This window comes from Protopterus annectens, chromosome 3.part1 (genome assembly GCF_019279795.1).
Source record: "Protopterus annectens isolate FY-2018-M chromosome 3.part1, PAN1.0, whole genome shotgun sequence".
Lineage (NCBI taxonomy): Eukaryota > Metazoa > Chordata > Ceratodontiformes > Protopteridae > Protopterus > Protopterus annectens.
Window position 1 is genome coordinate 883,146,810 of NC_056732.1, and position 24,889 is coordinate 883,171,698.

Below are 24,889 nucleotides of genomic sequence, written 5' to 3' on the forward strand. Positions count from 1 at the left end.
ATAGTCAAACTGTAAGAGCAAATAAATACATTAGGTGACAGGGTTTATAAAAAAGAATGTGTGACAGGGTTTATAAAAAATAATGTGCTGCACTGATGGACAGGTTTATGAGCAACTAAGAACTTAGTGACTTACTGGTTCTCAAACAAAAAATAAAATGTGAATAGAAATATAAAAAGACTACAGTCTCAACTCAGCTGAAACTGATCAACATAAAACAGTCTGCTGGATACATGCAGAGACACACACACATACAAATATACATACATACATATATATCTATTACTACAACTTACCGTAACAGATTACTTTTAACAGGGCCTAATGCAACTCATGGCTTATGTCACCTTATGTCACCAACTAATCTATTACAGACACATACTGTTGTTTCAGACCAAGCCATGAATGACACTGATACACCTCTGGCAAGTGTCACAAATCACATTAAAAATACTGCATATTTAAAACTCCACATTGCAATACCAAAAGCACACGACGGTTAAGAGATTAGTGGCATAAACTATAGTAAGTGGAGATGTACTAAAGAATTATTTAATGCAGCAATTATAAACACTTTAGAAAGTGATTTTAGTAAAGAAGCAGCTTCATAGAAAAACTATTTATATAATATAAATACAACTGACTGGCTGCTTACAGTGCTAAAAATCTAAGACCTACAATGACAGTCTAAAGTTTCAAAGTTCCTTCGATAAGTATTTAACAAAACCAAAAACAATAAACCCTAGGATTCACTAATCCTCCGTGTAAGAGTAGAGTAGTCTTACATGGAAACGCCAGTGTAAGAATAAGACGGCAGTGCACCATGCATATTAATGAGGGCGCGCTGCCTCAACTCTAAGGCTAACACGGAACATGCACGAGTGTAGGAGGCGTGTCGGACTGCCGAGCAGTCCAAAAATCCACCCCCCTGCAAGTCTCACAATAGGGAAATGTCAACTGACATGAGCGAGTCCACTCAAATGTGTACATAGCCAACACTATACTCCCCAACATTCTAAACCCCAGTACAATTATAAAATGTAAAACTTTAAAATTTTTTTTTTAATTCCTGATCTAGCTGTGCGTGTTTGCGCGGGTTTGCCCATTGCTTAGCTACAGTTAGCAGTCAAGACATCGAAGAGGATAATAAGAAACCTATATGCAAATTAAGCAAAACAGCAATAGCCTAGTGGTAGAACCTTCGCACAAAAAGCGGAGGCATTCCCGGTTCGAGTTCCACCACTCCCCTTTTTATTTTCTGTTGGGAAAACTGTATATGAAAAGAATCCCTGGGATTTATCATTGAAATTATAGCAAAAAACATTGAAATGTCCTATGTAGTAGTGAACAAATTCTAAATATATATAAGAAAGTGAAATGGTTCTGCATACTGATGAATGCATAAGTAATGTATCTTAAGCAATGTGAAGCACTGCTAAGCAAAATTTGCCAGTATTAAGCACATCAGTACAATTGCTCATAGCTTAGCACTGCTTTAACTAGCGCAATAGCTTTGTGCGGAGCTGTGCACCGCTCCAACCAATGCAACATAGAGCAACATCGGGCAACATAGAGCAACATTGGGCAACATAGAGCAATGTCGAGCAACATCGGGCAACGTAGAGCAAAGTCGGTAAAACATAGCCACACCTCCTTGCTGGTCTGGCCAGTAGTGAAATAAAAAGCAATGACAGGCCATAAACTCGGGATACTGTGCACCATAATCACAGGACTGAACCACTAAGCCATGACAGCTTTTCATAAGTATGCACTTTCAACACACACATACATATCAATGGAAGTTTACCCATTGCTAAGCAGGTGTACCCTCAGCTGCGTTTTTTCAAAACTGGCCAATCACAAATAAGTGTGGGAAATGATGCATATTTAAGCTCCATAGGCAGGAATACTTGCCATAACTGGTTGTAGCTCCCATTTGCAGGCAGCAATGGCCGGTGATGGGAGGGCTCTCATTTTCGAGTGCAACGTTGGGGCATTGAGGAGTCTAAAGTAATGGTTTGGCTCCTTGTCCACCATCATGAGGATAGACTCCTGCGGGGCCAGCACCAGGGCACCCAAATACAAAGCGGAAGCCCAGGACGGTCTAGCTCATGAACTCACCAGTGCCACAGGCATCCCTCGGACTGGTGAGCAGGTCAGACACCACCATGCAGACCTGAGAAGACGCAAGGCAGATCAACTGGACCAGTGGATCCAGGAGGCCAGTGGGATGCCCAGTGCCCCACTACTGAGTAAGTAGCCATGGAATTAAGTATGTGAGAATTGCTATTCTAGTGTATACTATAGATAGGTATGTCTCAATATCACTTCAATTATTTCACAGCTGCAGGTGTCCGTGCTGCGAATCAGCAAGCCTATGCAGATAGGCTGCTAAGGCTGCGCCACCAGGCAGGTTAGTAAGTATTCTGCATGCACTGTTATGTAAAATAAATGAGAGAGTCTGAAAAATGTGTTTAAACACAATAAATAAAGGTATAATAATTCTCTAATAATTATACTGCATGTACTGTCATATGAAATAAATGAGAGAGTCTCTAGAAAAGTGTTTTAAGTCTTTAATAAAGGTATAATTCCTGGAGTGTGTCTGTATCATTTTCTTTGATATGTTGTTGTACTCTTGCATTATAGAAATAGTACTGTTGTATTAAGTGCTGTTAACACACAGTTGGGTAGGCCCATATAAAATGGATGAAGGGAGTGCAAGTAGCTTTTAAGCATATTCACAGTCCACAACTGTTGGTTCATGCCCAGCATGTACAGGTTAATCTGGCACATGAGTAGCTTGGTATTGTATTCCCCAGAAATGTCATTGTGCTGGCAGAAATGTAGGGAGCTGTTAACATATAACTGATAATTTCACCTACACATATGTAGATAAGTATATGAGAGTAGAGCTGTCAGTGTACCATCTCAACAGTAGTGTGTCTGAGCAATTCACAAAATATGTAGCAGTAACATCTGCATCCTAGAAAGTTTGCATGTCAGATACAGCACATGAATATAAAGATCTAGCAAGACCCATTTCACGATCCAAGGACAATTGTGTAGTGTAATAATACATGTAGGGGACAAATAACTGCAGTCAATAGGAATGTAATGTAAACTACAAGGATATATAAGTTGTTAATGGAGCTATCATTTTCTACCCTACTGTATGTACATTAAAAATGCAATTCCACACATCAATGGGTATGTGTAATCTCAAAACATTTGTTGGGACATATGTCCTATTGGTTTATATCTGCATTTATTTTGATGTATGTGTCCTGTTTAAATACCATAATATTGGTGGCCTGTTACCATCAATTAAACCTGCATGTTGTTGCAATGTCTACTGTTGTCCCATAGATGCTTGTGTCATGCTTGCTGTTCAACTGTTGGAACTCTGGTGTGTTGGGTTAATGGGAACACTTCTGCATGCTGTTATAACTAATTGGGAATGCTGTTGACTCTTACTAACCCATATTTTCATTAAATCCTCCTAAACATAGAATGTATGGGAAGGCCGGTCCCAGCGGACCCACCTGTCCCACCTCAGCTGGTGATGGCAACAGCAGGACCGGTGCCCAGCCTGGGACCTCCTCCTCCATTGGCCCAGTGCCAACTTCGGGTGGAAGAGCTCAGGGGATGGGGTTCGTCCCCCCCATGCAAGTGTGGGCAGAGGAGGGCCACCTATCACCCTCCAAATGGTCCAGGCTGTGGTGAGTAGGGAGATTGAGCGTTCTGTTGATCCTCTATGCCAGCTTGAGGCACGGGTGGCACGACTCATGGGTGAGCCTGCCCCACCTATGCAGCCCCTCAGCACAGCCACCCTCTGGGCTGTGAAGGTGCAGTGGTGAATGCCCATGGGTGGGGATTTCAGTTCCCCTGTTGCCATCTGTGGGCTCATGAGCTTGCGATTTCCAAACATCCTTCCCTGTCAATGGTGTTCACCCACCATGTGTCATATTCTGCCCCTGTATGCGTCTTGTTTGTCTTGTCTGTGTACCTCCCCCAACCTACCTCCCCAAATATACCTACTTCCCCTACCCACATTCTACTCTCACCTGAAAAAAAAAGGGCATTCTGCTCCCAAAAAAAAATACACCCCATACATAGCTGCCTATTTTGCACACGTCTGCTGGACACAAACTGATATTTAATTGGCAGTACAACACACTTTGTTATCCTCACCCCTCTCACAGGGGTTGAAGGTTTCATATTTCACTCCAAAATTATTGCATATGCACAGCTGTTGCTGTTAAAGAAATGGGCAGCTATGGGCCTTCCCTACACCCATCCTGCACATCCTGAGCTGTTTTCCCTACTGTCTTTCCCTCTTTGTACCCCATTTTCACCACTTTCCTATCTCCCGATTTTCTTTTCTTTCAAAGAAATGAGCACGGGGGTTAGCGTGAGTAAGCACTTTTAAGCAGTAGTTAGCAGGTTTGCGTGAGTGTGCGCCTGTGTGCGCTTGTGTGCGCTTAGCTAAGCATCGCACAAACCTGCTTACAACTGCTTAAAAGTGCCTTAATCACTCTGTATGTCAGGGCCCTTGTTCTGCTCAGCAGCAAAATAAAATACCTGTGTCAGTCTCAAACCACAGACCTTGTACACACTAGACTGCATGAAGTACCACTGAGCCATGGTAAACATACAACAAATTGGTGCTGAAATCAAAATATCATGCATCAGAATGAGTGAATGAAAGGACAAATAGAAATGCCATAACACAAGTCCTGTTCTGTGGATCTTCAACTGCAGTTCTTGTGGAATCGCATTACATGACTGTGAAAAGAGAACCACCCATTCTAGCAGGAAATAATGTTACAGCAGCACTTTACAGCCCCCACACAGTATCATAGCAGGACAAACACTAGCATACCTGATTAGGGCAGAGGCCATACTTCCCAACTGTGACTAATTTATAGGCATGTCCCTGATTTCGAGACAGGTTTTAGCTGTGTCCCTCTGAATCCCTCTGAAAGCTACTGACATTAAGCAAAAAGGTGGTGAATCACACAATGAATAATGACAATAAGTAAGAGTTAAGACACCGCTTGTACTTCAGGAAATGTGTATTAATCCATATGCTCTGGTTCTCTCAAAGTCCAAACCTAACGTCCCTAATATTGTAAAGGTGTACCTCACTTCTACCTACTTTTCCCTGAGTCTGTTCAAATATGTACCTGAGTGAGAGGCCTGGCAGAAGCAGAAACACACAGGCATATCAGCTATTCTGCTGTTACACACTATGCAAATAACTTTGGAAGGAGTTCCAGAAGCATACCCTTATGTAGGAGTACAACAATGAAATACCAAGGGATGTAGCCATGTACTGGTAGCAACCAACTGTGACAATGCCATTGTTCCAGTGCTCAAAAGACTGGTGTGGTGCACAAAAAATAACAGGCTAACCTCTGGCTACCATCTGGATAGGTCCACAGTTGGAAGCTACACATACAGACTACTTGCCTTGGTAAACTAACAGGTACACAGCAACCATTTAAATCCAGCAAGATAAAGTTCACACATTAATACATAATGCTCTTTGTCCTTCTGCACCCCTACCCAAATGTACAATAAACCTGTGTGTTCAGGGTCTACCAAGGATGTAGGTAGGCATACTCAGTACTGAAATCTGTCCATTTTTCTTGAGCAGCCTGTGCTAATGTCAACACTAAAAAGCACAAACTGTTCAAAAGTGAGTAAATTAATATTCACAGTATAGCAGTTCACAAACAGTTCATGTGCCAAATGAATACATCTCAATAACTACTTTTGCATGGCAGTGAATTGTATAAGTAGAAAAGAAACTACATACTCCCATGTATCTTGTGTTAGCATTTGTGGAGGTGAGTACAATTCTACACTGATAACTGTGTAGTGGAAGTGGCAACATTCAGGTATGAGTACAACATTTAAATCACTGGCTACACCTCTAGCTTCAGATATAAGAACTATACCAATCTTCTGACTTACACAACGGTGTCCACAGCAAACAAGCATGGGCCCCACTTTGGAAAGCTGAAAGGGCTACGCCTACCTGACATAGCAATTTATAGCATTGGGTTGCTATGACAGTGAGTACTGTAATTACCACACAGCAGGCTGCATGCAATTACCAAATGGTGGCCACCAATTGGTGCAGAGGCCATCACATGCACATGTGCAGATACCTATAAAAGCAGGCTGTACATGCTGGCCACACATGCAATCATCCCATTGCAGATGCTGAGAGAGAGACACACACAGAGACAGAGTCAGAAACACACACCCCCACCCACACAAGTGGGAAAAAAAATAAAAATAAATAAACCAATAAATAATAAAAAAAAGAAAACATGAAAAAAAAGAAAATATTTAAATAAAGCCAAAAATACAGCAAATTGAAAACGACAAACTCATACAAAGGAAAGGTATGTGACAGATATGTATTTACTGGCATGTAGTAGATGTATTTGAAGACTACTCTACATACTAAGAAACATCAATATGTGGCAGCAGTATGTATCTATGCACAGATGCCCTGCATAACTACTGCCATGGACAAATCAGTGTGTAGCTGTGTGTAGTGGGACATAACTGTGATATATGTAGCTCAGCATTAAATGTCATACATCTGAACCATGTTATCTGTGTTCTGTGGCTGTTTGGGGGAGTAGTGCATACAGCTATATAACCATGGATGTGACAGAGTAACACATGCATGATAGTCATATCAAAGTGTAGCTTAGCTTTGGCAACTGCTGTACCAGGCTAGTATGCTAATCTAGCATTTGCAGCTATGTATACACCCTCTAATATTACTGTGTGCTCACACGTGACACCTGTTCATGTTGCAGCAAGGCCCAACAGGTCAGTCGTTAAGTCCAGGGACTTACAACAGTGTGGACTTTGTGTGTGTATGGCACACACATAAGGAGAGATGTATCTGTGTCAGATATATTAGCATCTGTGCATGTGCATAGAGCAAGGGACATACTGCAACTGTTTCTGAAGGGAGGTCATATATATGTTGGTGAAGGTTGTTATGTGCATATTTGTATGTAGGCAGTAGTGTGTGGCAAACAACGCAGCATACAGTGCTGGTATATGACATGTGGTGGTTAAAAGCTGTGGGTGTGATTTGTTATGTTTGCAATTTTGCAGCCAATGAGGCCTGCTAAAGCCACATGGGCTGATAACACCTTCAATGCATTTTGCACAAGACTGTGCAATATCATTACATAACTGTATACCTCACATACTTTGCATAATTGGGATTCCCACCATGAAAGGTGGACTTTATATGTGCCTATATGTATATTTATATGTACACCAATGGATGTTTATATGTATGTGCATTATATAAATATATATATATATATATATATATATATATATATATATATATATATATATATATATATGTGTGTATATATATATATATAGAGAGAGAGGGAGAGACAGAGTCATATTTACTGCGACAGATGCCTGGTGACAAAGCCATGGCCTCAAGCTCAATGTCCAAAATTCATTAGTATCCCTTTTGCTAAAAACTCTGTACCCATGAACTACCACATAGGTGGTAGTTGACTTAACACCGAAAGTGTGATAAGAGACCATGCAACACAGGTGGACAATAGTCTCCCCCTTGATAATCCCAGTACCTCACTAGTCATGTAATCTGTCTACATGGCACACCTCATCACAAAAGCTGTGTCATCCAGGGAAAAAGAGGTCAGGGTCAACCTCTACTCATCACCCACAAAACCCATTATAGAGTACAATGCCCCTTCTGGTATCTACCTCACAAGACATCTACAGCAACTGGAAAGGCCACAGACATACATCACAAAGAGTAATACTGTCCTCAAACAGATGCCCTATGCAGACCGTCTCACAAAACCACAGCTAGACTGTGTCACATACCGGCAACCCAGAGATGACCTCTGCCTAACATACAAAGCTATGTCAAACCCAAAGCTGTTGGACATGTTCCACATAAACAGATCACAATCCCTATGAGCTACACGCTCTAGGGACCTAAACCATGTCACCTCAATAAACAGAACATGCTGGAGGGATAGATTCCTATCTCAGAGACATCCCATACTCTCGAACAAACTACCTATCAATAGCAAACAAAGCTCCTCAGTAGCACTCGTCATGAATAGTCTGGATGATTAGATGGGAGATAGGAAATACACCCCGGGAATCACCTTTGTGGCTCTGCTTGACAGGGACACATGAAACTAAATTACTGGGGTGTCAAAGGCCAGGGTACCGTCTGGCTAGGCTTCTATAGGCCCTAGTGCAAATAGCCAATTACCTACCTATGAATCAATACACATCCACATGTACTTGTTGCAATAATTGCTATGTGAGGTTGACTGAGAGTGTTGATGAATGTGTCACAGTTGTGTATATGTGGGATAGCTTAGTGGGAAACTGTTTTTGTCATGGTATTATGTGTCCTAGCTCTGATCCCAGCAAAAGATGTGTATGCTATCGCTAACTAGAAAAAGCAGTATTGCATGCTGTCTGACGTAGTCCCTTTGTGTTAACTGGGGTGTGCCACTGGAGGTTAAAGCAGTACATGTATGCTCATTCATTGGTACTGCTGGTGAATCAAACACCTTTATGAACTGTAGTACTACATGAAGCTGTAGGCCTAAACAGCACAGTATGGTGTATGTCCACATTGCTTGGAAACACAGTTTTGTGTGTTCCCTGTAGTCCTCACAGATTACATACGTCAGGCAAAGGGGTTTGTAAGTACTGACACACAGTACTGTATGGTACACATGTAAAGCTCATCTGGGTTGCCATACCTCTGTGTCCTGTATGTATGTCTGATGTGTGTGTGTGGGTATGCCTGTAACATTCCCTTGGTCATATGTGTGTTACAGAATATAAGTGTGTTTCTAGCAACATGTATAGTCTAGTACAGCAGTATGCCACCTATATTCATAAATGTGCACATATTGTAGGCAGGGGTTTTCCATCAACAACTAGTGTGGTATACTGGTAATACTGTAACTGGACTTTACAGTCATTGTAATGGATTACATATTTCATTATGCATTAGCTTGATATATACCTCCTGTGGCTAGGTGGTGCATTGTGTCACATACTGTGTGCCATGTACTGTTGCATAGTCTTACATAGTGGTTTCTCTTTGTTGCTGTGCAGAAAATGTTTTAATATATAGAGCGTGTCAGGCACTGTCAGACAGTTGTGGGTTGAGCACTGATATGTGGTATTGACAGTGTGTATCCTCTGACAGACAATAGTTTGTTATTTATGGCAGTTCAGTGATATCTGTACTGTAGAATGTTGTGTGCCACATGACTTGCTCAAACATATTGTTTTATTGTCTTCCAGGGTCATGTCCCACCATTGCAATCCAGCCTATAGCCATGCAGAGGATGAGATTCTAAATAACTGTCTCATCCAACAGTACACCCTGCTATTTTCAAGAACCAGCCAGGACCAGCATGAGCGCACTGTGCTGTGGCAAGATGTTGTCCATAGGATAAATGACATAGGCATGCATAACCGGACTTATGAGCAGGTACGACATCACTGCAGTGATTTACTTAAACATGTCCAGCAGCGTACATCTGATGTCTGTAGGCAACAGCTTGCCACAGGTGGTGGGGTTGCCACCCATCCCCCCTCACCAGGGTGGAGGAGCTGCTCCTGAGCCTGGGGGCTCCTGGCCAACAACAACAGCACACATGCATCATCATGGAGGCCGGAGCCCCCCAGCAAGTTCACATGGAGTGTGCAGGTATGATGGCATATCTGTAGACTACTGTTACCTCTATTGTTAGATCATGCATATGTGAGATGTGTACTGTGTAGTTAGAAGATGTGTAGCCTGGTGTTGTTCAATACTGATAATTTGGAACATGATGTGTAGGCCTGTGACTGTCAATCATTGTGCTACTGTAAGATTGCAAACTCACAGTAGCAATGCCACAGTTGTTGCCACTGACACTGTTTCATATCCTTGTAGTTCCCTCTGGTGTGACAGCAAGGCAGCAGACCCATGCTGGTGAGTGTGTTCTACATTCATTATTGCTAACAAAATGTGCATGTCATAGGTGAGGTGTAGGCCATGTACACATGTAACACACCTACACATAATGCATGCTGTGCATGTTTGCTGTGAGACTATGCACATCTCAGTAACATGAGTGGCTGCCTCAAACACATGCAATACACTGAGCGTCCCAAACAATTGTGGCTACACTATAGTGGACATTGGATAGGCAGTCGATACACATGCACATGACATACACAACTCCATCATATGCAGTACATGTTAATATGCTACACATGGCATACTCAGACACACGCTGTAAGGTCACACACCAGTATCCCAAATGTTATCCACACAGCACACATAATATACCTGAGGGGTAGAGGCCTATCATGGGGCAGTGCGAAATCCAACACACAACACATTCATGTTTGGCAATGCTCCCTATTGGGCACCTTACAAACCCATGTAACAACTGCCTGTGAAATGGTGAATGTAGCCATGGTACTGCAGTTCAGGTACAGCATGATAGGTGCCAGTCTGGCACACATAAGTAGCCTTGAGTGACCACATGATGATGCATGATGATGGCTCATGGTACAATACGCCATCTAGTTACAGTAACCACAGTACTACACATAGCATTCATTGCTATACACCTCAATGTTGTGTGTGTGCAAACATATGCACCTATACACAATATGCATAGCAATCACCATTTGAACAAAGTGACACATATATGTCTTGTAATGCTATTGAGTGTACAAGTCACATGACACACATTGGGTATGTGTAATGTTTAATGTTGCAGTTGTGTTGTAGCATGCCATGTTATGGCTGGCACTGGCATGTCCACAATATGTTCTACACTCACCATAACTACTGTACAATGGCTATGTTGGCAATGGTATTCAATTAGTATACACGCACCACTCATCCTGTGTGTATACATAGCCTGCATGAGCTAAACCGGTGTCCACAATTATCTACTAAAGACACAGACGCTCTAATCAGTAATGGATATCTATGTAACACACAGATAAACATCCAGCCATGGTATGTATACCTGTGAGTGATTTTGCGCAGCACATTGAAGAGCTTGTAATACTTGCACAGCAATGTTGTGTCCATGTACACATTGCATTCCAGGGTGAGGACAATCACTGAACAACAACACACATGCATCAAAGCCATGTATACTGTTATTAACAAGGACTGTCTACACTCTCACTGCATGATGTTGAGCAACACACGTCCTGCATGCTGACACGTGTGATATGACTTTCTGTCTTGTGATACTGTACCCCACCATCAACCGCTATTAGGTACGATCTGGATTGCTGCTGGTGTGTGTGTGTGTGTGTGTGTGTGTGTGTGTGTGTGTGTGTGTGTGTGTGTGTGTGCGCATGTATCTGCTTTAGTGAGGAGTATATCTGTGTGCATGTGTGCATGTGTTTTGACATCATGTACAGGTCATAAAGTGTGTTTCCTGTCTTCCTCTCACAGGTGCTGAGGTTTGGCTGGTTCACTGCAGCAGGGAACCTGATGTCACTGACTCAAATAGTAATAATGATGATAGGTGTGTTGAGGCACAGGCATGTTTGCCAGGGTCTGTCGTTGGGCCACCAATCAACAGTACACAGCTGTCCACCCCATCCATGCACACAGTCATACTGCCAATACATCCCTCATCACCAATGCCCTTAGCTGAGGGACAGTCTACAGTCGGCAATGGCCAGGACAGTGTGGTACCTATGGCACATGCATCCGGACACAGCAGCCATACCCATAGGTCTGGAACGGTACCACATAGGCAGATGTCCAGGGGTTCTCGTCGGAGCACTGCTGGTCATCATGCCCCTGGCAGAGGTGCCACAGGTCTTACAGCCTCCCGTATGTTCCAGGCTGTCATGGAGGCACAGGCACGTATGGAATGGTACACCAGACAGGGACTAAGGGCACAGAGGGCACATAATGCTTTAAACGACAGTATCCCTGACCTAGCAGGTGCCATCCATAATTACACTGAGGTCATGGATAGACGTTGGGGTGAGACATTAGATATCCTCCGTAATGTCATGTCCATGTGTCAGGACAGTGAAGGATGGGTGAGACATTGATCTGGACGTATGCCAGCAACATCAACAGATGGCAGTCGCCGCGGACGTCCAAGTCACAGCCGCTCCTGTAGTGCCCGTACCTGCAATGTTGGGGGTGGGCTGTCCATAGACCATCCTAGGAGACCACGTGCACGTGGCTCTGGACAGTCCCAGCAGGGACCTGGTTCAAGTGTACCTATGTCTAACTCTGAGGCTAGTACTCAGTCTGGCTCAGCACTTGATACTGTCAGTAGCACCCCTGCCAGGCACAAGTAACGTATCCGTGGCCAGAGATAGTGATCTGTAAAGCCTGGAAGGTACAGTCTGTGGCTGTCCTACAAATAACCATATATGGCAGCCACATGGTGGAACTGTGTGCATGAAGACACACACACACACACACACACACACACACACACACACACACACACACACACACACACACACACAAACACACAGAAACCAGACATCTAGGGCTAACACATACCCGCACACGTTACATCAACATTGGCCCATACCAGTACTCTTGGCCCTCTCTCTCACACACACACACACACACACACACACACACACACACACACACACACACACACACACACACACACATGTCAATTGTATGGCTCAATGCAGGCCTTTGGAAAACCAACAACACACCCTGTACATATGATGAACCTGTTTCTATTGGTGGCTAGTATGCATTGTACTACACACATTTTGGAACTTGGGTACACATGTGTATAACATGGTTTGACACTGTGCTATGGGTGATACTGTTACTATCTGTCATTGGTTTGCATTCCGGTAGTATACAGAACCTCTACAGCATGACCATAAACAATCGTTAGATGATGTCTTGACAACTGACACACAGATGTAGGACACACAGTAACATGTGTACCCTTCAGGTACTATACTATGTCAATAACCAGCGGTGTTCACCTGCACCCAATCCTGGGACCACTCCTAATTGCCATATAGCTCACTTAGGTACAAGCAAACACAATAGGGATATGTTCGTCCACGTCTGGGAATGCATACTGTGACCTATAATGCATTCTCTAGATGACACACACACATCCTCCACAAGGGTATCATACGGAAAGATACCTTTTGTCAACCCCATGCTGTAAAACAATAAGATAACTAAAGCATGGTCATCCACCTTTACATAACATAGTATGCCCACAGCACCACAAAGGTAGTAGCCCACAACATGTTGACAGGTACCGATGTGTACATACAGCCAAGTCTTACATCATCTCTCCTTTGGTAATCACATTTCCAAAGGTATTTTGAAATCCCTCTCTGAATCACATAAGCAATAAGGGGTCTGCATGCATATCCACAAAGGTTGTTGTACATCTATAATGAATAGCTATCATTGACAGACTTTGCTGCATTTTAACTGGTCTGAAATATACCTCAGGCATAAACCCTCCTTCACACTAATCAATAGAAACCATAATGAGTGTGTGTGACACGGATGACCTAGGCCAGGGATCACTGCAGTGGCTGGGATTGTCGCAAGCATACAGATGTGACCCAAGGTCTGGAAAGCAGCTGCACACTCTGGCAAAGATAACAGATGTGTTCATGGAGAAGGCAGGGTTCCCACCTCTGAAATAATTGAGGTCACATGTACGTATATGTATTTGCCACACAGCTACCTGATGTGCAATGCACATACTGTTGTCATTATGATATGTCATACAGTAGTAAAAGCAAAACCCACAACACAGTGACCAACTGTGTCATACACATAGAGCACACCAACACTCACCAAGTGCAGGATTCAAACCCCTACCTAACTACTTTATGATACCAGAGCAGCATGCATTTACAGGATGCACTATACACATTACTGGAAGTTCTCCTTTCCACAGGTATATTTGTAGGATGGTGACATCATCAGACTTGGGAAAGATGAGTATACCACTTTTCAGGTGTTGTTGTCTTCAAAAAGGCTGCTCCTCTACAAGGAGATACACACACACACTATTATGCAGTTGCCAAGTGCAGGATTCAAACCCCTACCTAACTACCTCTTGATACTACAACAGTATGCATTTACACAATGCGCTATACACATTACTGGGGGTTCTTCTTTCCACAGCTATATTTGTAGGATGGTGACATCATCAGAATAGACAAATTAGGTTACATTAGGTGACATTCGTTGGGCTACATAGAAGGCATTTGTAGACACTTTGGCAATGTGATCATCAAAGGAGAGTTTACTGTCTACATGGGTCCTCAGTGCCATAATTACATTCTCCGTACATACTGGATTCACACCTATGTGGTAATTTGTGTGCATTTTGTTTTATCCAAAGGGGATGACTATGCATTCTTTGGCATTCTGCTTGAGGGCATTGTTTTGACAACAGGTATCTGTCTCTGTAAAACCCTTCTGTAGGATGTCTCTGTCAACTGTGGAGTCAATTATGGACCACAGTTATCAGTCATCTGCAAACATGTTCAGCCATACTCTTCCCATGCTTGCCTGTACCTCTGAGCAGTATCTACTGAACAGGCAGGGTCCCAGGACCAATACATGTGAGATCCCATTTGTGACTGGCTTAGAGTTGGACATGGCACCTGCAACTCTGAACAGGTGTGTTTGATCTGTGAGCCAGTTGGACACCCATCCTGTGACATAGCTGTTAACTTTCAAGCTGATAAGCTTGTCCATGATGCCAGAGTGAGTAATGGTGTCGAAAGACCTTAGTGAGGTCCAGGTGGGCTGTGTGGACTACATTTACCTCCATCTATGTCTTTGGTAACTGTTTCAAATAACTCAATTAGGTTTAGGAGACAGGGTCTACCTTTAACAAAGCCAAGTTGGGTAGAGTCCAGTGTCTGGAGGTCCCCATTGTTTCTGTTTATGGGTTCCATGATAATTTGCTACATAGCTTTGCAGACCAGGCTGAGTAGGCCTATAGAGCAATGGTTTCCTGGTTCTGTTGTGGCACCCCTTTTCTGGAGCTGGATGACTGCTGCTGTATGCTATTCCTTGGGTACATAGCCTGTAGTAAGGTTGAGTCTGGACAGTGAATGTAGGTGAGGGTGTATTTCCTTTTGGGGCTGGTGTAAGTTGCAGCCTGGGACACCATCCAGTCCCGTTGATGCTGTGTTCTTAGGTTTGGAGAGGGCTGTTTTTACTTGCATGTCCATGAAGTCTGGTGCTCTGCATTCTTCTGGGATGGACACAGGCCGTTTTGGGGATGATGTGGGGGAGAGTTTGCACTGAACTTGTCCCTCAGGATGTGGGCAATGTAAGTTGGTTCAGTGTATCTTTTTTCCATTTTGCAGTAGCTGACAGCATTTTTGAGAGCTGCCAACTAAATGTTTGGTATAGCTAATGGAGGCTTTGTGGCTGTTATTCTTACATTCCTTGGCAATTTGTCTTTAGAAACTGGCCTTGGATTATTTTATGAGCGATCATTGTTTCTTCCTAATAATAATCAGTGATGCCTTTCCTTATGTGAAGTTTGCTCTATCATGTGTTCATTCCCTCCTTCTATTGTATAGCTTATTTATGTGTGACAACCACCAGATCGGTTTCCTATTTTTGGAGGAGTGCATCATGGTTTTATTTGGCATGTCTCGATACATGCATCCCTGTAGATGCTCATAGAATGCACTTGTAAATGATTCTGCAGATTGTATAGCATTATCTGATAGCAAGGGTGCTTTTAAACTTTCCACTTTGGTCTTGAGAAGTGTGCTGTTTGCCTTAGAAACTTTCTTCACAGTGGTTTCCTTGACTGTTGGGGGGCATGATGTGGATGTCCAGTGTGATTACTTTATGATCTGATATTACCAGCGAGGGGTTTATCTCTGTTGTGGAACTCTGGTACCCCATGTTGGTGATGATCAAGTCCAGTATGTTGTCACCTCTAGCAGGCATGGTAACCAGCTGTTCCAGAGCTTTTGAGTTTTTAAACTCTGGGAAGCATTGGGCAAAGGACGTTGTACACGAGTAATTCTCCCAGTCATTGTTTTGGTAGATGTACTCTCTTTATATAATAGTGTTTGGTAGGACCTTCATATTTTCCACTGTTCTCAGGAATACTGGGTGAGGTTCCTGAGACAAGGTAGGTGATCTGTAGCAGGCTACAATCTGATAAGCAGCTTTGCCCAATGTAAGTTGCACTGACATGGTCTCCAAGGACTCACGCTGTGCCACTAACCTGTAGGTGTGGGTATCCATAAGGTAAATGGATACACCACTTCCTTTTGTATTTCAGTCCGGGTTTTGGGGCCGAAGATCCGAAGGATTGTGAGTGTTTTACATGGAGTATGTCCAACAGCTCTGCATTTGACATAGGTTTGTATGTTAGACAGGGATCACCTCTGAGTAGGCGATATGCGAGAGAGTACAGCTGGAGCATTTTAAGACAGTCTGTGTATGGCATGTATTTCAGGCCTCTAATGCTATTTGTGAGGTATTTCTACAGCCTTTCCAGTTGTTGTTGATGTCTTGTGAGGTACATAGCAAAAGGGGCATTGTACTATATTATGGATCTAGTGAGTGATGAGTAGAGGGGAACAATGTCCTCTTCTATCCTGCATGAGACACTTTTTGTGATGAGGTGTGCCACGTAGGAGAATTTCCAGACTACTGCGGGGATGTGATTATCACAGGTGTATCCACTGTCCAACTGTGACCCAAGGTCTCTTATTACACTTTCAGTGTTAAGTATACTACCGCCTATGTTGTAGTTCATGGCTCCAGAGTTCTTACCAAAGGGGATGAGAATGCACCTTTTTAACACTGAGCTTGAGGCCATGGCTTTGACACCAGGCATCTGTCTCAGTGAGGCCCTTTTGTAGGATGTCCACATCTTCAGTAGTTTTGATTATGGCTCCTAGTTTGCAGTCATCTAGATACTTCATTAGCCACAAACCTTCCATGTTAAAGTTCACTTCAGGGAAGTAGATTCCAGACAGGATAGGACCCAGGACTGAACCCTGTGGTACTGCACTTGTCTCTGGTCTAATGTCGTACTTGGAGTCTGCTACTTTCACAGTGTGTGTTCTGTCAGTTAGCCAGTTGGCATCCCATCTTGTGACATAGCGATTTATACCTAGTTCAGTGAGTTTATCAATAATTCCAGAGTGGGGGATGGTGTTGGAAACAGTGGTAAGATCTACATGGGCTGTGTGAACCACCTTACCCTTGTCTACGGTTCTGATGACTGCTTCAATGACGTCTATCAGGTTTAGGAGACATGATCTGCCTTTTACAAACCCAACATGGTTGTGGTCCAGTGTTTGGAGAGTACCAATGTCATTTTTTATAAGTTATATGATGACAGATTCCATGGCCTTGCAGAGAATCTCATCAGGCTAATGGCGCACTAGATCCTGGGGTCCATGGTGGCTCCTCCCTTGTGTAGTGAGATAACCATTGCTGTGCACCATTCAGCAGGCACAAAGCCTGAGTTGAGGCTATGACTGAACATGGTATGTAGGTGTGGTGCCTGTTCGTTCTGTAGTTTGTGTTTACCACAGCCTGGGATGTTATCTGGTCCCATGGATGCTGTGTTCCTGGCTTTGGAGAGTGTTTTTACCTGTGTAGCCATAATGACAGCAACTTTGCAGTCTTCTGTTATAGAGATGGGCTCTTTCATGGGTGAGGGGGGGTAAAGTTAGCAGTGATCCCATCTGCCAGGATGTTGGCAATATCATTTGGGTCTGTATATTTAGTGCCATTGTGCTGTAACTCAGATCTGAGTGTTGCCATTGAGACTCTTGACAGCTATAGAGTGCTTTGTGGTTGTCTTTAGAATCAGTGTTGATTTTGTTTTCATCACTAGCTTTGGAGAATTTTATCATGGATCACAGCTTCTTACTGATGTGGACCATGGAGCTCCTCCCCTCATGGGATTTTATCCTGTTTTGTAACAGTATTTTCCTTCTGTTGTGCAGTTTGTTTATGGCAGGGGAACACCAGATTGGCTTCCTTTTCTTGGAGGTTAGCATCTTGGTTCTGTTTAGGATAGCATGATGCATCCAGTCATGTAAGTGCTTATGAAGTGCAATTGTGAAAGGTTCAGTAGTTGTAACTGTATTGTCTATCTGCATGTGTGTCCTGCAGTTTAGCACTTCTGTCTTAAGAAGCATGACATTGGCTTTGAAGAAATTTTTTAACATGGTTTCCTTAATGGGGGTGTGGGTCAAGAATGTGGATATGTAGGGTGATTAACTTATGGTCAGATGGGACCAATGACGTGCTGACGTCAGGTGTGGAACACCAGTCACACAGGACAAACCAAACCCCATAACCAACACAAATAACCACAAAGTGAGCTAAATGCTACTCATTGCCAGAAGTCTCAGCCTCCAGATGCACACACTCGAGGCACTTCTCATTATGGAGAATACTGATATCTGTGCAGTATCAGTAACCTAGTTCAAGGCTCCGGACCAGCACATCAGTTCTACCAGGATACTAATTCCATACCTTCCAGTATCAGAACCTGAATCATAGCACATAGGGTGAGGATGTATCCTTAATCATCAAGGATACCTACACCTCTCTCTACATGCTCTCTACAGGATATGTACACATAGAATGTTGCACAGCAACATTCTTCACACTCCACAGGGGTGGGGCCACAAAAAACCCTTGGCATTCATGATCTATGAGCCTGACAAGTGTGTTCTGCAAGGGAATGGAGCCAATCATAATGGAAGTCAACAATATAGAGATTGGGAACCTTCACACAGTTGACCACACACAGTTTGGCTCGGTCAAAGGCAGACCATGCCTCCTGACCTGGGAGGATCTCTTTGACAGTTACACAGGCTATGGATGATTGAAATGAGATCCACACAGCCTATCTATGCCTTGCTAAGGCCTTTGACACCATTCCCCAATCAGGTATCATAGATGAACTCAACTACCTGCCCATGAAGCCATACATCACAAGATGGATTGCAAACTGTCTCACAGATAGATCCCACACATTACAAGTTGCTGGCTACTTGTCAGACTCTACACTGGTAATGACTGGTGTCCCCCAGGGTTCAGTCCTGGGGTCCCTCCTGCTTGGTATGGACTTCTCAAATGTACATGCCAACACAGGAGATTTGTGGTTGACTTGACTACATTTCCTGGGAACTGTAAAGTTTTTGTCATAATAGATTCCCCGGAAGACAGACAGATTCTCCAGAATGGACTCTACGAGACAGATGTGTGGTGTCAGAATCATGGCCTCAAGCTCACTGTGGAGGAATGCATAGTGATCCTCTTTGTTGAAAACAAAATACCCACAAACTACCACATGGGTGTTACCCCCTTGAAAATGACAAGGTGATGAGGGATCTAGGGACACAAGTAGATAGTCATCTTTCCTTTGACAACCATGTTGCCAAAGTGATTGGGAGATCCTATGTGACCCACCTAATCAACAAAGGGTTTGCATCAGGATCCAAAGAGGTAGTGTTGGCACTCTACTCTTACATCATCGGACCCATCATTGAGTACAGTGCACCATTCTGGATGAACTCAACTTAGCATATCCAGCAGCAGTAGAGACCACATAGGTACCTCACCAAGAGGATTACTGGCCTCAAACAGTTGTGTTATGCTACGCAACTGGTAAAACTAAATCTGTTCTTCGTTGCGTACCACCTACTCAGAGGCACACTCTGCCTAACATACAGAGCCATGTCCAACACATAACTGTTGAACATGCTCCATGTACACATAACATTGAGTCATCCTACACATTCCATGGATATGAACCTCATCAGAATGATGAATACAACATGCCGGCGGGATACAGTACCATCCCAGACACTTACCTTACTGTGGAACAGTGTCCCAATGTACATCACACATAACCCCTTGCTGACACTCTTCAACTGGAACCTTGATGAGTGGATGGGAAACAGACAGTTCATGCCAGGCATCAAATCAGCAGCCCCACTAGAAAGGGGCTTAGGGTCCTAACTATTAGAACTAGGCCTTGGTAGACTACTCAATGGTGTGGTGAAAGCTGCACAACTTGTGTAGGCTAATATATGCCTTCGTGAAGATAGTCTACTACATACCTATGGACCTATGTGACAGGTACATGTCTACAGATAGTGGATGTGTACTTCATTGTACAGTCATGTTGTACAGCAGGCACATGGACCACCTACACTGTAATGCTTACAGATACTGGTGGCTGTTATGTACAGTGGGAGAGATGTGCACCTCATGTCTTTCGTGCCATTGGGATGTGTGCTGGATGGGACAGTCCTGGATGGCTCCCTGTCATGGTCACCCTCTTACACACATCTCTGCCCATCCATCTTTGGCTTATTATACTGTGTTCCCCATATATATATATATATATATATATATATATATATATATATATATATATATATATATATATATATATATATGTATATATATCTAGGTACATAGGTAGTTGATAGGCTATCTGCCTGAAGGCATATATTAGTATGGCCAGAGTGTGCAGCTATCACAACCCATGGAGTTAGTTCCCTAGGCCTCTGTGTAGTAGAGCTGATGAAGTGACCCATGGTGTGACAGCTCAGTTTCACATGCACTCATCAAGACCTCTCTGGAAGAGTGTCAGTGAGGGTCTCAGCTTAATGTCGGTTGGAAGCCTGTTCCAGAGCAAGGGAAGTCTGTGAGATAGTCATGTATCCCTCCAACATGTTCTATTTAATATTGTGAATATGATATCCCTAGAGCATGTGGTACAATGAGCTTGGGTTTACTTCAGATAGCACATGTACATCAGTTCTGCATTGGACATGGACCTGTCTGTTGGGCAGAGATCTGAGTAGACAGTATGCAACAGAGTACAGATTGAGTTATATTCAGTCTGGTTGCATGGAGCAACTGTTTGAGGCCAGTAATCCTCTTGTTGAGTTACTTCAGAGGTCTTTCCAGCTGCTGAAGGTGCCTAGTCAGATTCATTGCAGGTGTGTTGTGGTACTCTGACAGGTCTGATGACTGATGAGTAGAGGGAGCCTCCTTTGACCTACATGCAAAGTCCTTGGCAGTTTGTGGGAACACATAGCATGATTTTTTAACCACTTTGTGAATATGTTTCTGGAAGTAGAGATGACTATCCACATGTGTACATAGATCCCTTATTATCACCTCCATATTTAGGGTGTTGGCACCTATGTGGTATTTGTATGACTGTAGCTCGAGGGCATATTTTTACACCACATATATCTGACTGAGACACTTTTTAAGGATGTCTCTGTTGTCCCACACATTGATTATGACAACTTTTTTGCAGTCCTCCACAAACTTTGCTAAACATAGCCCTCATGTGTTTGACTGTATTTCTGAAGAGTATACACCAGACAGGAGGGGTCCCAGGACTGGGCCATGGGGGACAGCGGTTGTTACCAGCTTGAACAGGAGACCACAATTTTTACCTTGTGGGATCTATCTGTGCCCCATTTGGAAATCCATCAGATGACATACATATTTATGCACTGGTTGTTGATTTTGTGGATACATGTACCTGGGATGTTGGAAGAGGGCTTTCCAAGGTCGATGTGGGACGTGTGTAGCTCATGTCATTGATGTATGTCCTGGGTGACTGCCTTGAAAACAGTTTAGCAGGTTTGGCAACCATGATTTGCCCCTGACCAAAACGGAATTGGTAGGGTTGAGTGTTTGTAGGCTCACAATAGCTCTGTTTATGAGTTCCATCATGATGGACTCCATGGCCTTGCAGATCAGGCTTATAAGACAATAGTTCATATGGTCTGCTGTGCACCAATACTTGGGGTGCATGCCAAATGTTGCTGTAACACATTCAACATTTTCATATCCTGTACAGAGGGTGAGTCTCAGACTGTTCAGGTGCAGGGTCTGTTTGTTTTGGAGTTCACATATGACACAGCTAGGGAAGCCATGTCATCCAATAGAGGCCGTGTTTTTAGGTTTGGAAAGTACTGTTTAACCATTGTATATGTGATTTCTGGGTTTTCACAGTCTCCAGGTATGATAATGGGCCCTTTTGTCAATGTGTGGGGGGTAATATGTATGAACCTGTCTGACAAGATGTTGGCAGTGTCAGTCACGTACATGTATTCATTTACAGTTTGCACTGACTCAGAACATATGTGTGTTTACATTGATATTAATGACATTGCAAAAGTAAGCTTCATGGTTCTCTATGGACTCTTTGACAATATTTTTGCCAGAACATGGATTGGATAATGTTAGGAGTGCTCATTGTTTATTGATAATACTGATCGGAGATTTATTGGTCTTCTTTGAATTTTCACTTTCTCTGAACAAGTTCAGTACTTGTAGTACATAGTTTGATTATGACAGGAGTCCAATATATTATATGGGTCTGTTTTCATATCACTGTGTGCACAAGGCAGGATTAGTGAATAGTGACATGTTTCTGTAGTGAGAACTGCAACTGCCAGATATGTGTGGCCCACTGCTGTACTCTGACATGGCCTCAGTGTGTGAGCATACCCAGTATGACGTTTCAGTATGTTGCTGACTGAGATTTGCTAAATTTGTTGAGGTGTGTGAGCATGCCCAGTATGGATATATATACTATATGTGTGCGGAAAATCAAGTTGTTTTTTACTTCAGGGTTCACCTTTGTGTTGTACAATGACAGGAAGCACGCTGTGCCTGCAGGGCTTCCATGAGTCGCTTTGCATAGACTTATCAACATTACTACATAGAGGGGGGACAGCTATTATTTGTACATTTCTACCCAGGGGGCACACCTGATTGTTACTGTGGGTGTACATTGGATGAGGCGTTGACCTGACGCTTATACACATTTGCTAGGCCTGCACTGCTATGTCAGGTAATCCATTTCAGTCTGTACTGCTGCCTATCGTACTGGCTTGAGGCATACTATTGTACTACAGAACTTAGCTTCCAATTTCACGTATATTAGTTTGTGACTTCATAGCCTACCCAACCCACATCACACTGCCTGGCCTGCTGTTATCTGTCTGCATAGGCCTGGGGGGAAGTTCAGAGGGCATGATATAGCATTTGTTTGTGTTTGCATTAGTCTACAATTGCCCTGCTGTGTCTGTGCCAGTGAAATGCTGTCATGGCTTAGTTGTTCAGTACTGTGACTATAGTGCAGAGTATCCTGAGTTTTAGCCCTGTCACTTCTTTTTATTTTCCTGCTGGTTAAGGAACAGTAAAGCAGGTGTGAGCGTGTTTACCCGACTTTGCCTGACGTTGTCCAACATTGCCCAACATTGTGCTAGATTGCGCTGCTCCGCACAATTATGATTAAATATGCTAAATAGTGGTAAAATTTGCTTAACATTGCTTTATATTGCTTAATATAGGGCAATCATGCCTCAGGTGGTGCTGCAGGGCTGCCTATGTTGGATGCACATAATACACTCCCTATACATGTTTGAAACAGGTAGTGTCAAGTTAGGCATCCCTTTTATTGTATGTGCGAGTCAGAGAGAGGTGTCATTTCCAGGGTTCCTACTGAGTCAGTGTATGTGCTATGCATTGCCTCTTTGCCAAGGCCAGGGCATACTGGGCATGCCTCCTTCTACCTACTGGGACAGGCTCAGGTTCTTCCTCCTCAGAATCATGCTGTGCCCGTGCAGGCCTTGGCAATGGCGGGGGGCTGTTTGGCCCTGCCCCATGCTGTTCCTGCTACAGCTGTTTTCGCAGGATCATATTGTGTAGCATGGCACATACCATGACAATTTGGGTACATGCAGTTGGTGAGTACTGCAAGGCTCCACCAGATGTGTCCAGACACCGGAACCATGACTTGAGCATCCCAAACACATGCTCAATAATGTTTCTTGTTTGTGCATGTGCATCATTATGGAGTTCTTGTTCGGGTGTGTGTGCATTCCTGATGAGTGTCATCAGCCACGGCTCCAGTGCGTATCCAGCATCCCCCACTAGATGACCATCTGGGATGTCCCCATTGGCAAATTTCTGGTACAGCTGCATCAGATGCCAGATGTGGGAATCATGATAGCTTCCAGGGCAGCCAGCAGACACATTCATTATTATGCCCTGGGCATTGCACACGACCTGGCAGTTGATGGAGGGGAAGCCCTTGCAGTTGATGTAGACTCTACCCCGCTCACCGGGTGGTGCTTTGATGTGTATGTGCATGCAGTCTATTGCACCCACCACCTCAGGGTATTCCGCTATTTGTTGGAAGAGACGCATATTGCTGGCCAATGCCTCACTGGTATTGGGGAAATATACATGCTCACCGACATGTGCTGACATGGCATCCAGGAACTGGTGCAGTACCCTGGATGCTGATTCCTGTGAAACCCCCATCATATCACCAGTTGGTCTCTGGAAGGTACCTGTTGCTAGTATTCATAGGCCAACACATACCTTGGTATCCACTGGGATGGGTTCCCCTCTGTTGGTTCTGCGTGTGAGGCATGACTGGCGCAGCTCAACTATTTGCTGCAGGAGGTCTCTGTCCATTCTATAGCGCTCCACTATCTCCAGCTCATGTAGCCCCTGGTAGGTTATCCTGGGTCTGTACACTCTTCTCCATCTCCTCACTGTGGGTTGCTCAGCAGCATTCACAACATCACCACCCTCAGCACCTTGCACATGTTGGTTTATAATAACAATGGCAGCCCCTAACATTTTGTCAGCCTTAAGCTTTTTGAGTTTTCACTCTTTCTAAACTGCAGTGTTGCAGAGTTCTTCTGAAAAAACAGGTTAGACTGCTGTTTGCAGAGTTTAAATTGCTGGGCTGGGCTAGTCAAC